Below are 13314 nucleotides of genomic sequence, written 5' to 3'. Positions count from 1 at the left end.
ACCTATCTCACGGTTGTGAGACGTGTTTATGGCTGAAATTTTACCGCGATTTCGCTGGAAGCGGGTGCAATTTTTCAGATTAGCACCCGCTCCCGGCGAAATACAGCGGTTGTCCTTATGACAAATTTTTAATTATATATATATAAGGTCGCATCCGCTCTCGCATTATTTCCCTGAGAAACTGCGTAAGCATTCAGTTTTAAGAAGGCCGAGAACGGGGTGACTGTAAGCGAGAGTCTGGTTTATTTGGAAAATATGTAGACACTTTACACTGTCACATGATTGCTTATTTTAATTACTTATTTAGTCAAAGCTCATTGGATTTGAAAAGAAGACTAAAAGTTGTTGTCGAATTGGGGCAAAATCGTGAGTTTAGCTGTTTTAGAAGATTTTTTAAATTTAAGTGAAGGAAAAGAGGATTCGATTAAGAAGAGAGTGGTCTGTGATCCCTGCATTTAGGATGTTATAAAAAAAAAGTTGTCAGATGAAGGAATTTTCTATGAGCTAAGTTAGAATTCTGAACATGTGTTTTTGTTTACTTTTAATTGAAGCTGGGGAATTGAATTAAGAGATCCTGAGCACTAAAGTTTTGCTAATAAATAATTTTCTTGACCTATACAACTTTTTTTTTAATTGACTTCGCCGTACTTCTGAAACTGATATCTTTGGATATCTTGGCTGTAGGTGGCAGATTATCGTCTTGTACGATCAAACGTCGGATTTTACGGTAAGTGGCTTTGAACCGCGCGTACATGTTCATCGCTCATTAAGAGAGGCTTCACGCTGCTTCTGCAGTACACATTAATAATAAAACACGACGAAGTTCCTAAATTACCAATAAAAAAATTAGACACTTTTTAATTTTTAAGAGACATATCACTTAGTATTCATTATTTATTTATTGGTAGTAGTGCAATTTAAAACAGAAAGGAAAATAGAATTCAAAGAAAAATTGATTCAAGAATCAATCAATTTTCCGTTTAAAAAAAAGCTTATACAACTTAAAAATGATTCAATAGTAACAAATATTGTTTTAATCCAGAGATCCTTATACGGTATATTATCATCATATTATTATAATTATCAGAGTATCTACTCAATACGTAGAAAACATGCCCTGACAATTCCAGGTGTTTTGCAGGTATTTCGAGATTTTTTCAGGTTTCATTTTTCATAGTACGGAGCCATTCAAGTATTTCACGTTTTTTTGAACAACCGAATCAGCCCTTGTAAAAATTTAAACCTGTAAAAAAGTACTATTCATATGTAAAGTACAATAAGTCGGACAAATTTCTCGGGATAAAATTAATATGCTTAATTGAGAAAACTTTGAATAATTATATTACAAGATATTCTTAAATATATTATCACTGTCGATTAAGTAAATGAATTAATCATTTCTTGAATTAATTCCTAAAGCCAATGGATTTGAATAGTAATTGAAACAAATTTTTATATTTTGAATAAACAATAGTTTCAAGGAGTGTAAAAATGGAATTAAGTAGAATAGATCAATTTCCAACCAAAAGATTGATTTTCCAATTAAAAAAGATTACTTTTCAACCAAACATTTAATCGTTGAATTTTCAATTAATAAATTAAATTTTGATCAAAAATAAAAAGAATTAAAAACAAACTCAAATTTGCATTCCAAGTCATGAATTCTCAACTAACATGATAAATCTTCAACTGGAATAGATAAACAAAACGAAATACATTAATTTTCAACTCATAAAACAGATTTTCAAACAGAAACAAAAAATAATTTTGAACAAAATAGTCCAATTTTCAACCAAAGTAATAAACTTTCAACTAAAATAATAAACAAACAATTATCTTGTCATTTAATTAATTTTCAACCAAAAAGGTGAATATATTAAACCAAAATAAAGGAATAGTCAACTTAATTGGTTCAATTTCCCATTAAAATATAATTTTAAACCAAAAATAGATATAGAAATTTTCAACATAATAATTACATTTAGTACTGTAACATTTGAATCAATTAGTTTCTACAAAACAAAATATTAAAATTTTAAACCAAAAAGATTAATTTTCTATTAAAATGAATCTTCAACCAAAAAAGTATAACTGTCAAGGAAAAATGTAATGGATGGTATTTTAACCAAAAAAATTTTAACTTTTAATCAGAAACAGTTTCGTTCAACCAAAAAGTAAGAATTTTTAACAAAATCGTTGATTTTACAACCAGTAAAGGTTAAACTTCTACTAACATAAACGAATTTCGCAAATCAAAAAGATGAATTTTTACTCCCCAAATATTGTACTGAAGAATTAAATGCTTAACGGCGAATTGCCAAACGTAAATAAAAGAGAGTTTTCGACAAAGTGCATCATTTTTTATAAATAAATAAAACATGCTCATTTAATTTTATATAAAAATTGCAAAAACAAATTTAAACGCATTCGAAAAAATTCTCAGAAAATTTCCTGTGAATTTGAGGTTTTCCAGGTTTTCAATGTGAGTAAAAAAACCTATTATTTATTCCACAGTATCTTCGGCTATATTTTTGAAAGTCGAAATAAAACATCGATTAAGATTTAAAGGGGGCGTTTCAGAACTAAATTTGTTAAAAGACTTTCATATATATATATATATATATATATATATATATCGTCTCACGGTTGTGAGACGTGGTTATGGCTGAAATTTTACCGCGATTTCGTTGGAAGCGGGTGCAATTTTTCAGATTAGCACCCGCTCCCGGCAAAATGCTGCGGTTGTCCTTATGACAAATTTTTAATTATATATATAGTAATAAAAAATATTATAATTAACTGAAACTTTTTGTATAAAACATTTATTATTCTTATTCGCAATCCCATATTACAGGAACAAGTTTTTATTTTTATATAAGAAAGGAAAATTTTATTTTTAACTTTTAACGAAAGCTTATTTTTTAATTATGAAATTGTAATCTGAAAATTCTTGTAAAGATTACTCTGAATTAGGTAACTTTTCGAGATTAGATCTTTTTCACCTATATTCAGAAACTCAATATTTTATGGCTAAGTTTTAATTTCTATTTAAATTGACGATTTAAAATTTTTATCGCAATCCGCAGCCAAACATGTCAACTAAAAAATCTATTTCCTCAAAACTGGATAACTTTTGCTGATCAAATTTTTTAGCTTAAATCAGCAACACTTAATCTCGAAAGTATATTTTTGTTTTATCTTTGAATGGATATTTCCTCTAAAAATGACGATTTTTTTGGTTATCTATAGTTATTCTAGTTCTATACTGCCAGCGTTCATTTGACATCTAGTAATTATATTCAAAATCTGTAATTGTCGGAAGTAAACCTACCGGAAAATAACTTTAGTCATCTATAACTTTTCTTTAATACGATGTTAGAATTACTCCAAAGAATAGTTATGATCATATGGCCATATGCGAAACTTGCCTATCACCTTCCATCATTAATCATGCACAATATATTTCTTGCAATATTTTGCAACGTAAGATTATCCGCTACTGCCACATCAAGAGAAGGCTAGCAAAGTAGCTAATGCAAAATTTTACGCTAACATGAACCCAATTAAATCTTAAAAGATTTATCTTTTACGAAAAATGTTAGCCCTTTGTGACCAAGAAATATAGTACCCTGAGAAAAATATGCAGATTTGTGACCTATGTATCTATAATGTTTATTGTATAACGATCATGTCCCCGACAACAACAAAAATAGTTCACATATGTCTCGAATTTAAGATTTTTATTTAATGATGTAACAATAGTTCAATTTTATATAGCGTTTCAGTTTAAAATTGGTAATATTTTCAATTTTATTCTCATGGACATTGAGTATATATTCAGGCTTTGAATTAAAAACGAATCAATTTAATAAGAGCTTGATACTGGGAATTAAAAAAATGGATACACACATACACATGTGTATTCCCGCAGGTAAACATTTTTTAATTCAACTTTCTGGTCTGTAGGGTTTAAATTACACCCTCCTCATAATCCCCACCGAAACCTTTCTTTAAATATAAGTTAGTAAAAAGTGAGACTATAATTTACTTTGGGGAAAATTGGTACTGATTATTAGTTGAACTTTACTACGACTGGTGATTAGTTAAAAAAAATGTACTGAAGCCTCATTAAAAACTTACTATTAATTCATCATAAATGTTATTGAGACATGAAGCAGATGTTTGATTTCTAAAACTTGAAAACAATTCATTGTCAAGGTCTTACGCTTTTTAGAATATAACAAATCATTAAATTTAATTCAGTCCATTTTAAATAATTAGAATTTATAATTATTTGTTTGAAATTTCAAATTCACTGAAATTGCAATTCTTTCATTTTATACACTTAAATAAAACATTTATAATTGTTTTTTATTGCAAAATTTTTATGATTGAAATGTTAAATTCCATTATAATTAAAAGTTACAAATTTAAGTGTTTCAAATTAAAAATTCTACAAAAGCGTTCAAATTTTATAAATCCTTCAAATTCAAGAATTATCATGATTCTAAATTTAAAAAAGGTTCAACATGCAATTTGAAAAGTTTATATTCATAAGATTTTAATTTGGAAAAAATTATATCTTCATTAAAATAATATACGCTTGACATAAAACTTTATATATTTTATCTTGATCACGAATTTATAATATTTTGTAATTTGAAATTAAAAATAAATTATTTATAACTCCATTTGTAAACCTGTTTGGTTAAAGACTTTCAAATATTAATGATTATAAGAAATACAAAGTCCCCCTATTAAATTATAAATTATTGGTTAAATGTCAAATCACTTAATTTTGAGAATTCTGTATTTAAAATTTTTGAATTTTAAAGAGATAATACGATAGACGTGTCAGAAAACTTTGAAGACGATTTCCGATAGGATTAAATTGTTTAGATTTCATTTAAATTGATATTTTGAATATTTCCCGAGATACCGATTTGCGTATGTCAAAATTATTCATTCTTCTTTAACTCATAATTTTTACCGGTTTAAATTTTAACTTTTTAAAATTAAAGTATTAAAAACTGAAAATGCTTAAAAATAAAGAAAATAGAAAATTCCATTTTTAACTATGAAAATTTAGGATAGAAGTGAATTTTATATTAAATACAAGTGTTAGAAATGTTATATTGAATTTGAATTTAAAACAAATTTTTTAAGAAAGTTGATATTTTTCGTAAATTAATCGTCATTGGCAAATCATTCTTTCGCAAACTAATAATAATACAATGGACTCTGTAACAAAAAACATTAGGTATAAAAGAAGAATTAAAATCTTGAAAATTTTTTTGTAATATTGTGTCAGTGCTTTTCATCGAAAATTGCTATTGGTAATGAAAAAACATTTGCAATATTTAAACAATAATAGGATATGTTAGCGTTTTTCACAAAAGATCGGTTATTTTTAATTTAAACGAAAATTATTTTACTTCAAAAGTGACATTTAAAATTTTGAACAAACTTTCATCAATTAAACAAAAATATAGTCCTTAATTTCTCATTATTTTAGATAGTATACACACTATGAGAAACAAAAATTTTGTATTAGTATTTTTTTATATCTCAGTTTCAAAATTCCGTAAGATAAAAAACAATAATCCCGCGCGCAGTGCGCATTAATGTTTTCTATTTAATTTTAAAGTTGTCTTCGTTAATTATCCATTGTACATTGTTATTGTATTCTCAGAAAATAAAGGTAAAAACATGCATTACTTGATATTGTAACAATTTAAACATAACCATATGGTGCCAACCTTTAGATATTTCGTAGAGATACGTTATGATAATATCCGCGACAGTTATGAATCTCTTTAACTGGATCTTTAAAAGAGATGAAATTACGAGAATCACGTTAGTTAGGACGTATACTTCCTAACACACCATATATTTCGCGACTAATCTTCCATGTAGCCGTGTAGACTCGAGTAGGCTAGTACTCTACAGCACAATAGCATATAACTGCGAACACGTATGGTGTGACTTAAAAGTCTTCAGAGTATATAGAGAGACTTCCTATCCTATACATTATGGGGAATGGGAAATAGTTAGGGGATAATTTTCTTCCAGCAAAACCTCACTGATCACGTTAATGTTTCTGAGTACTCACAGAAGCGTAAGGAAAGCCGAGGAACAATGCACTTGAATTTATGCTTGGTCGATCTCTCTATATACTAAATGAAAGGAGCAGGCGTTTAAAAAGATAATGAATGATATAGTACTATCAAATTGTTACAATTTCCCTACAAGGTTCCCGCATAATAAAAAATTGAGCACATTATACTGATTTGTATTACACGGCGAAAAATACTGCTCACACTTAACACCTAGATATTTAGGCTCAACACATTTATAAAAATTAAAGACATTGAAATTAGAATAAAATCAAATTTATAATCCTATTAACGTCCAATAATCAAGTCAATATAGAATTCCTGAATATAATAACAAGAATATAACGACCAAATTTTGACCACCACCATAAAATTCTCCTATTGTAATTTTAAAAAAGATCTTTTTTCCTGAAAAAGAAAAAAATGTTGACAATAATAAAAAAAGAGGAAAGAAAATGAGAAGGCAACCACTAAATCATCGTCCTTCTCTTTTTTTAATTTCGTTCGTATTTTCTATATCTATTATTAACAAATCACAATAAAAAACATTTCCCGTGAATAAATTCCAATGTGGATCTGATCGCGGCCAGATCGGGCAGAATTTGTCCCAAATCAGGCTATCTAGATGGGGCCAGACTCGAAATGAAACGCGATGCCTGATCGAGGTCCAAGCGCTGCGCTAAGAGATAACCATGCCTGGCCCCGATCAAGCCAATATTAATTTATTTTTCTTATTCTTAATTAAAAGGGATTCTTAAATAAAATAATATTAAAAGCTTTCTATATTGAACCTTCTATATTGAACTTTATTGTGGAAAGTTATTTTGAAATAAGTGGATTATAATATAGCACTGGCTCTTTAAGTTATTTTAAGAAAAGCGAATATAAATAAGAAGGTTGTATTCATATTCCGATTTATCAAATCACCTAAAAATACGTGAAAATAAATTAAATTATAAATAAATAACCTCATTTCGAGGTTAGGTTTCATCTTAACATTCTTACTAAATTTACTTATTATAGTCTTTAACATGTAATTCAGGAATATTTTGAAGTATACTATACCTACAAACTCGTCTTGTGCTCACTTTTGGCATTTTTTCCCACCTATATTGCCACTTTTACAAATAATAATTAAAATATTTTTGACACTTGAGACTTTACATTGAAACTTGGGCGATTTGGAGTCAATCCAGTTTAGTCCCCAAAATTAATGGAGCGCCATCTACTGGCAAGGTGAGGGTCATATTACATATCCGAAATATCTTTCATAAACACGTCAGAAATAGAGAAAGTAAAAGAAAATTAAGATTCATGAAACCTCACTGTTAAATATAATTAATCATATTAGCATAACTTCTGCTTGATTTATTCAAATCAATTTATTTACTTTACAATTAAAAATTTCACAAAACACTAATTACATATATTTATTATGTATTTATTTGGCGCAGTCATACCGAGACATAACCTGTAAAGTCTAAGATTAACTATACCTTATTATTATATACACAAGAATATATACAGGATGTTTAAGAAGTCCTGGGACAGCCAAATAAATCCCTAGTTACAACTTTTCTTGGAGATGTTTGAGGTAATTGTTAAAGTAACTTTCAACGAGGAATCCAGTGGTGACCTTAGTTTTGACCATGACCATGACCTTTATGGTTATTTCAAGGTCACATTTGTTTTTTTTTAATGGAATGGCCTGTTTTTGACATTGGTAATCGAAAAAGCGGAAAATTTCACGTAAAAAAGTATAGTCAGGTCATAGGTAAGGTGTGGCCTTGATAAACGTATCAAGGCTATTCAAACTTCTATATGGTCTGAACATTCTTTCGCAAGCTAGCTTGTGAAAATAATCCTCTTAACCTACTTACTTACTTAAACAATGTACATTAAATTAAATTGAAGGATGACTTTGATATGACCTTGATGGTTATGATCCATGTCACTCGATGGTCACTATCTAATGCACATTATTTAAGTAAGTAAGTAGGGTGGGATGATTTTCACAAGCTAGCTTGCGAAAAATTATTCAAACCATATTGAATTTTCAATGACCTTGATATGTGCACTAAGGTCAAACCTTACCTATGACCTGGTCACACTTTTTAATGGAAAATTTTCCCTTCTTGCGATTTCCGATGTCGAACAGAGTCGTTTCAATTAAAAAACAAAGAGTGACCTTCATATGACCCTGATTGTCATAGTCAAGATCACTCGATGGTCACTGTTGAATGTACATTGTTAAAGTAAGTAGGGTAAGTGGAGGATTTTCATAAGCTAGCTTGCGAAAAAATGTTCAGACCATATTGAAGTTTGAATGACCTTGATACGCCCATCAATGTCACACCTTACCTATGACCTGACTACACTTTTAGCGTTAAATTTTCCGATTTTTCAATTGCCAATTTCAACAATGGGCCATTCCATTTGAAAAAACAAAGGTGACCTTGAAATAACCATGAAGGTCATGATCAAGGTAAAACCTAAGGTCACCTCTGGATTCTTTGTTAAAAGTTACTTTAAGGATTACCTCAACCTTCTCCAAAAAATGTGTGCCTAAGAATTTATTTGGCTGTCCCGGGTCTTTTTAGACACCCTGTATACTTAAGGTAAGAGAGCCTCCAATGAACATTACGAATATATTCTTGGCGTCTATTTAAGTTGCAAAAATGATTAAAATTAGTGGGAAATTATTGAAATTAAACAAAAATATATATTCTTAAGGTAAGATAATCTACGCTGTACATTAATAATGTATCCTGGATGCCTATTTGAGCTGTAAATATTCTTCAACTTAGTCGGAAATTCTTAAAATTAGAATTAGTTAATCAGGAATTTTTAAATAGATGGGACAATATTAAAATATGTATTCGATTATGACAAGAAGATTTCATCAAACAGATCATTTTTATTATGTACCAAACTTATTAAAAATTTAATGGATCTTTTTATAGGCAAAAGTTTGGTAATCCTATTGGTTCAGTCATTTCTCCGATTTTAGCGGAAATAGTTATGGAAGATTTGGAGATATTTGCTTTCAAGAAGTTAGATTTTGCTTTGCCTTCTTAATTTCGGTACGTTGATGATACCTTATTATGTATTCCTCTATCCAAGTTGTAGATGGTTTTTGATGCGTTTAACAGTTTTCATCCAAAATTTCAATTTACTCATGAAATAGAAATAAATAATAAAATCAGTTTTTTGGGAAATACAAATAATTAAAGGTCAGGATCATTACCATTTGCTATAAGAAAAGTACATATTCAGGTATAATTTTAAAACTTATTTTTGCTAATCATTTTCAAGAAAAAGTTGCAGTAATCAAAAACTTAGTTGACAGAGCTCTAGGTTTGTCCCGCGTTTCATTTCACCAAAGAAGTTTGAATATTCTTTTTCTACATCATTACCCCAAAGAAGTTAATTGCAGAATATATTGAAATTAGAATTCACTAAATCAATAAAAAACAAAGTAATATTTTGCCTGCAGATCATCAGAAAGAATTGAAGGAATATAGTTCTTTTAATAATTTTGTTCTCCCATTTTTTGGTCAAATTTCTAAAACTATTGGAATTATGTTGAAAAAGTTTAAGACTCATACGATTTTTCTTTTACCTTTTAAAATGGATTCAATACTAACTTTTTGCAAAGATCCTTTTGACAAGTTTAAAAAAAGTGGTTTTGTCTGCAAGATTACATATAAAAACTGTAAGATGACTTAAGTAGTACGAACTGGCAGACTTCTTAATTATACTAGGATGGAGGAACACAAAAGTAATGTTCCTTTTGGACGCTGTTATAAGATTATCCTTGCCAGACATACAAAGGGATTTGTTGTTGTTGACCATGAGTTTGACTGGGATATTGTTGAAATCTAACAAAGGGAAAGTAATGAGAGAAAGAAAGAATGTATGGAAATTCTTTACATTAAACAAACAAAAACAGTTATATATTAATTAAGAAATTGATTTGGATAAATTAAAATAAAGTTATGCTAATATGATTAATTGTATTCAACAGTAAGGTTTCATGAATCTGGATTTTCTTTTACTTTCGTCGATTCGGTGCTGCTCCTACCTACTCAATTTTTTCTTACCTTGAAAAGCGTGGTGTATGAGTACCGAAACGTTGGTAAATATTATTCACAAATTACTTTTTATTGTGCTGTAATAATAATAAAAATAAAAAAGACGAAAGAAATTAAAAAAGACAAAGAAGGGGATTTGCTTGGTTTCCTTCTCATTTTCTTTCCTCTTTTTTATTTTTGTCAAACAAAATTGGTCCTACTTCACTTTCTCTTTTGTAATCTTGTGATAGCCGCTTTTCTACTTATATTGCGTGTTTAAATTTAGGTACTTAGGTACCGCAGAGAATATTATCTCACAACAGAAACGAGTGCTCAATTTTATAAGTTAAACCTTGAGCATAGTTCTAATAAAAAAACGTGATGATCTAGTTATGACCAGTTATGACAGCTTATATTACTATGCTCTCCCTATTCTCAGCATCATCATTGACTATGCCTGAAATATATATTATATGTTGATATTATTTTAACAGTAATATTTATTTTTATATTACTGTTAAAATAATATCAACATATAATATTTATTATTGAATTATAAACTTCTTATCAAATGTGACATTAAAATGTGTGCACTTCAACTATTTAAAATTTGAAACAATGCTCGTATTTTTATAGACCAATGGAATATTTGTTTCATTTTAGCATTATTTATTTTCATGTACTAATTAATATTTTCTCAACTTTGTTACATGCTTATTTTCAATAATATATTGCATCTTGGAATCACAGAAATCTTTACTATATTTAAAACCTACTTCCTTGTTTTCAACAAATATTTGGTAAAATTCAACGTACGATTCTTTGAACTAAGTAACCATATCTCCCTACTTAAAAATACTTTTACTACAGCTGATAGACTTTAATTTGTTAGATTCTCAGTGTAACATTGTTGGCTGCTCAACTCCTGAAAAAATTCTTGCACAACTCCAGGTTTTGTTCAAGTATACATTTTCTTAATACGAAGCCACTCAAGTATTAAGTATCGCATTTTTTAAAGGCAACGAACCTAAACTTCTGCAAAGAATTATATAATTTTGTGAAGTCCTTGTAAATAATATTTGAATTACTTAAAAAGGTACTATATATTTATATTTGAAATTTAATAACTATTTTTTTCATTTGCGTACGTAAGTATAATTCGGACCAGTAATTTATTCATGTTTAGTTTAGGTTCATGTTACACGTTCTTCCTATTTAAAATAACATATTTAATTTGGGAACGTATCACAATGTCACAAAATAATAATTACAGAATATTCTTCAATGTATTAATTATCATTGATAAATAATTATATAAGTTATTAATACTAAACTAATAAGAAATAATTTCTTAAATTTGTTCCCAAAAACCATGAATTCGATTAATAATTTTACAAAAATTTGCATATTTAACATATTAATATTAAAAAATATATATATTTTTCTTATATTAGTAAAATTATTAAAAAAATGTTTGATATGATTAAGTATTGTACAAGTAATATAAAGTTACTTTTGATTATGAAAAAGCATTGTTATATATAACACAGGCCCACAAAAACCAAAAGTGGTCTGAACTTTACACGTGACTACGCTTCCTTTATGGACTTTGAGCCGCTGAATCCTAATCAGGCCTCAGAATCACCCCCCAGGCACCACAATTTTCCCCTAGCCTAGGGAAAAAGTGTAACGCTCACGAAAACCTGAGGTTTCCAGGAGGTATTATTTTTGCACGAAGAAGCTTATATTTTTCTGTATTTTGAGTTGCTGAATTTATGTCTGACATCAGAATTTTTCTACAGTGCCTTGAAATTCCCCTAGCGTAGGGGAAAAATTGGAAACCCGAGAAAATTTTGAAGTTTCACGAAGGCTTTATTTTTGTCCAGAAAAGCTGGTACCTCTCCGTATTTTCAGTACCTGAGTAAGATTCTGGAATTAGAATTATTCTATACAGCCTAAAAACTGTTCCTCCTTGTTCCAATGTTCCTCCACTTCTCAATGTTACACTCTTTCCCCTAGACTGAGGGAATTCTGAGGTAATGTGGAATAATTATGATTCCAGATTTTAATTCAGCTACTCAAAATACGAAGAGATACCAGCTTTCCCGTGGAAAAATAAAACCTCCGTAGAACCTCTAGTTTTTCTCCCTTTTTTACTTTTTACCCACGGCTGGGGGAATTCTAAGTCACTGTAGACAAATTTTAATATGAAATATAAACTTAGCATCTCAAAATACGAAAATATATCAGCTTTTCCGTATAAGAATAACTCGTGCGTGAAACCTTAAATTTTGCTCAGTTTTCCACTTTTTCCCCTAGGCTAGGAAAGTTCCGAGGTACCGTAGAAAAATTCTTATATCATATATAAACTGAGCAAGTCTAAATACGGAAAGGTATCAGCTTTTCCGTATACAAATTAGGCCTTCGTGAAACCTTAAGATTTTCTCAGTTTTCCATTATTTCTCCCAGGCTAGAGGAATTAGCAGGTACTGTAGAAAAGTTATATTGTTGCATTCGAACTTAGCGACTTGGAATACGTAGAAACAACATTTTTTTTAATAACTTTCCCGTGGATAAATATTACTTTAACGGAGCCTGAAAAAAACCAAGATTTTGCACTTTTTCCTTAGGCTGGGGGAAAATTGTGGAATCGGGGAGAAATTCTGAGGCCGGATTCGTATTCATCCGCTGAAAATCCATAAGGGTGGCCTAGTTTCATGTAAAATTCAGACCCCTTTTGTTTTTTGTGGGAATGTGTAATTGTATAATTCAATTTAAAAGAAGCATCACGCATGTTCGAAAAAACTCCCTACAACTTCAAAAAAAATTCTCTAAAATTTCCTGGATTTTCCAGGTGTATACAATTTTCCTAAAAATTGCAGGTTTTCCAGGTGAGAAGAAAATTTAAAAAAAAACTCTATGAAATTGTCCCATACTATTTTTTACATACCGATACGATGATGAAATTCTATTTTAAACAAAAAATAATCCACTGTATGAGTCATACGTACCTGTAACACAAAATAAATGTACATCTTAGCATTAATTAAAATAACATATTCTTTAATTTTCAGTTAAGTAAGATATTAAGTTTAAATGTAGTATATCCTATAATCTTTCTTATT

Source organism: Belonocnema kinseyi, chromosome 2 (genome assembly GCF_010883055.1).
Source record: "Belonocnema kinseyi isolate 2016_QV_RU_SX_M_011 chromosome 2, B_treatae_v1, whole genome shotgun sequence".
NCBI classification, from domain to species: domain Eukaryota; kingdom Metazoa; phylum Arthropoda; class Insecta; order Hymenoptera; family Cynipidae; genus Belonocnema; species Belonocnema kinseyi.
This window is presented reverse-complemented; position numbering follows the sequence as displayed.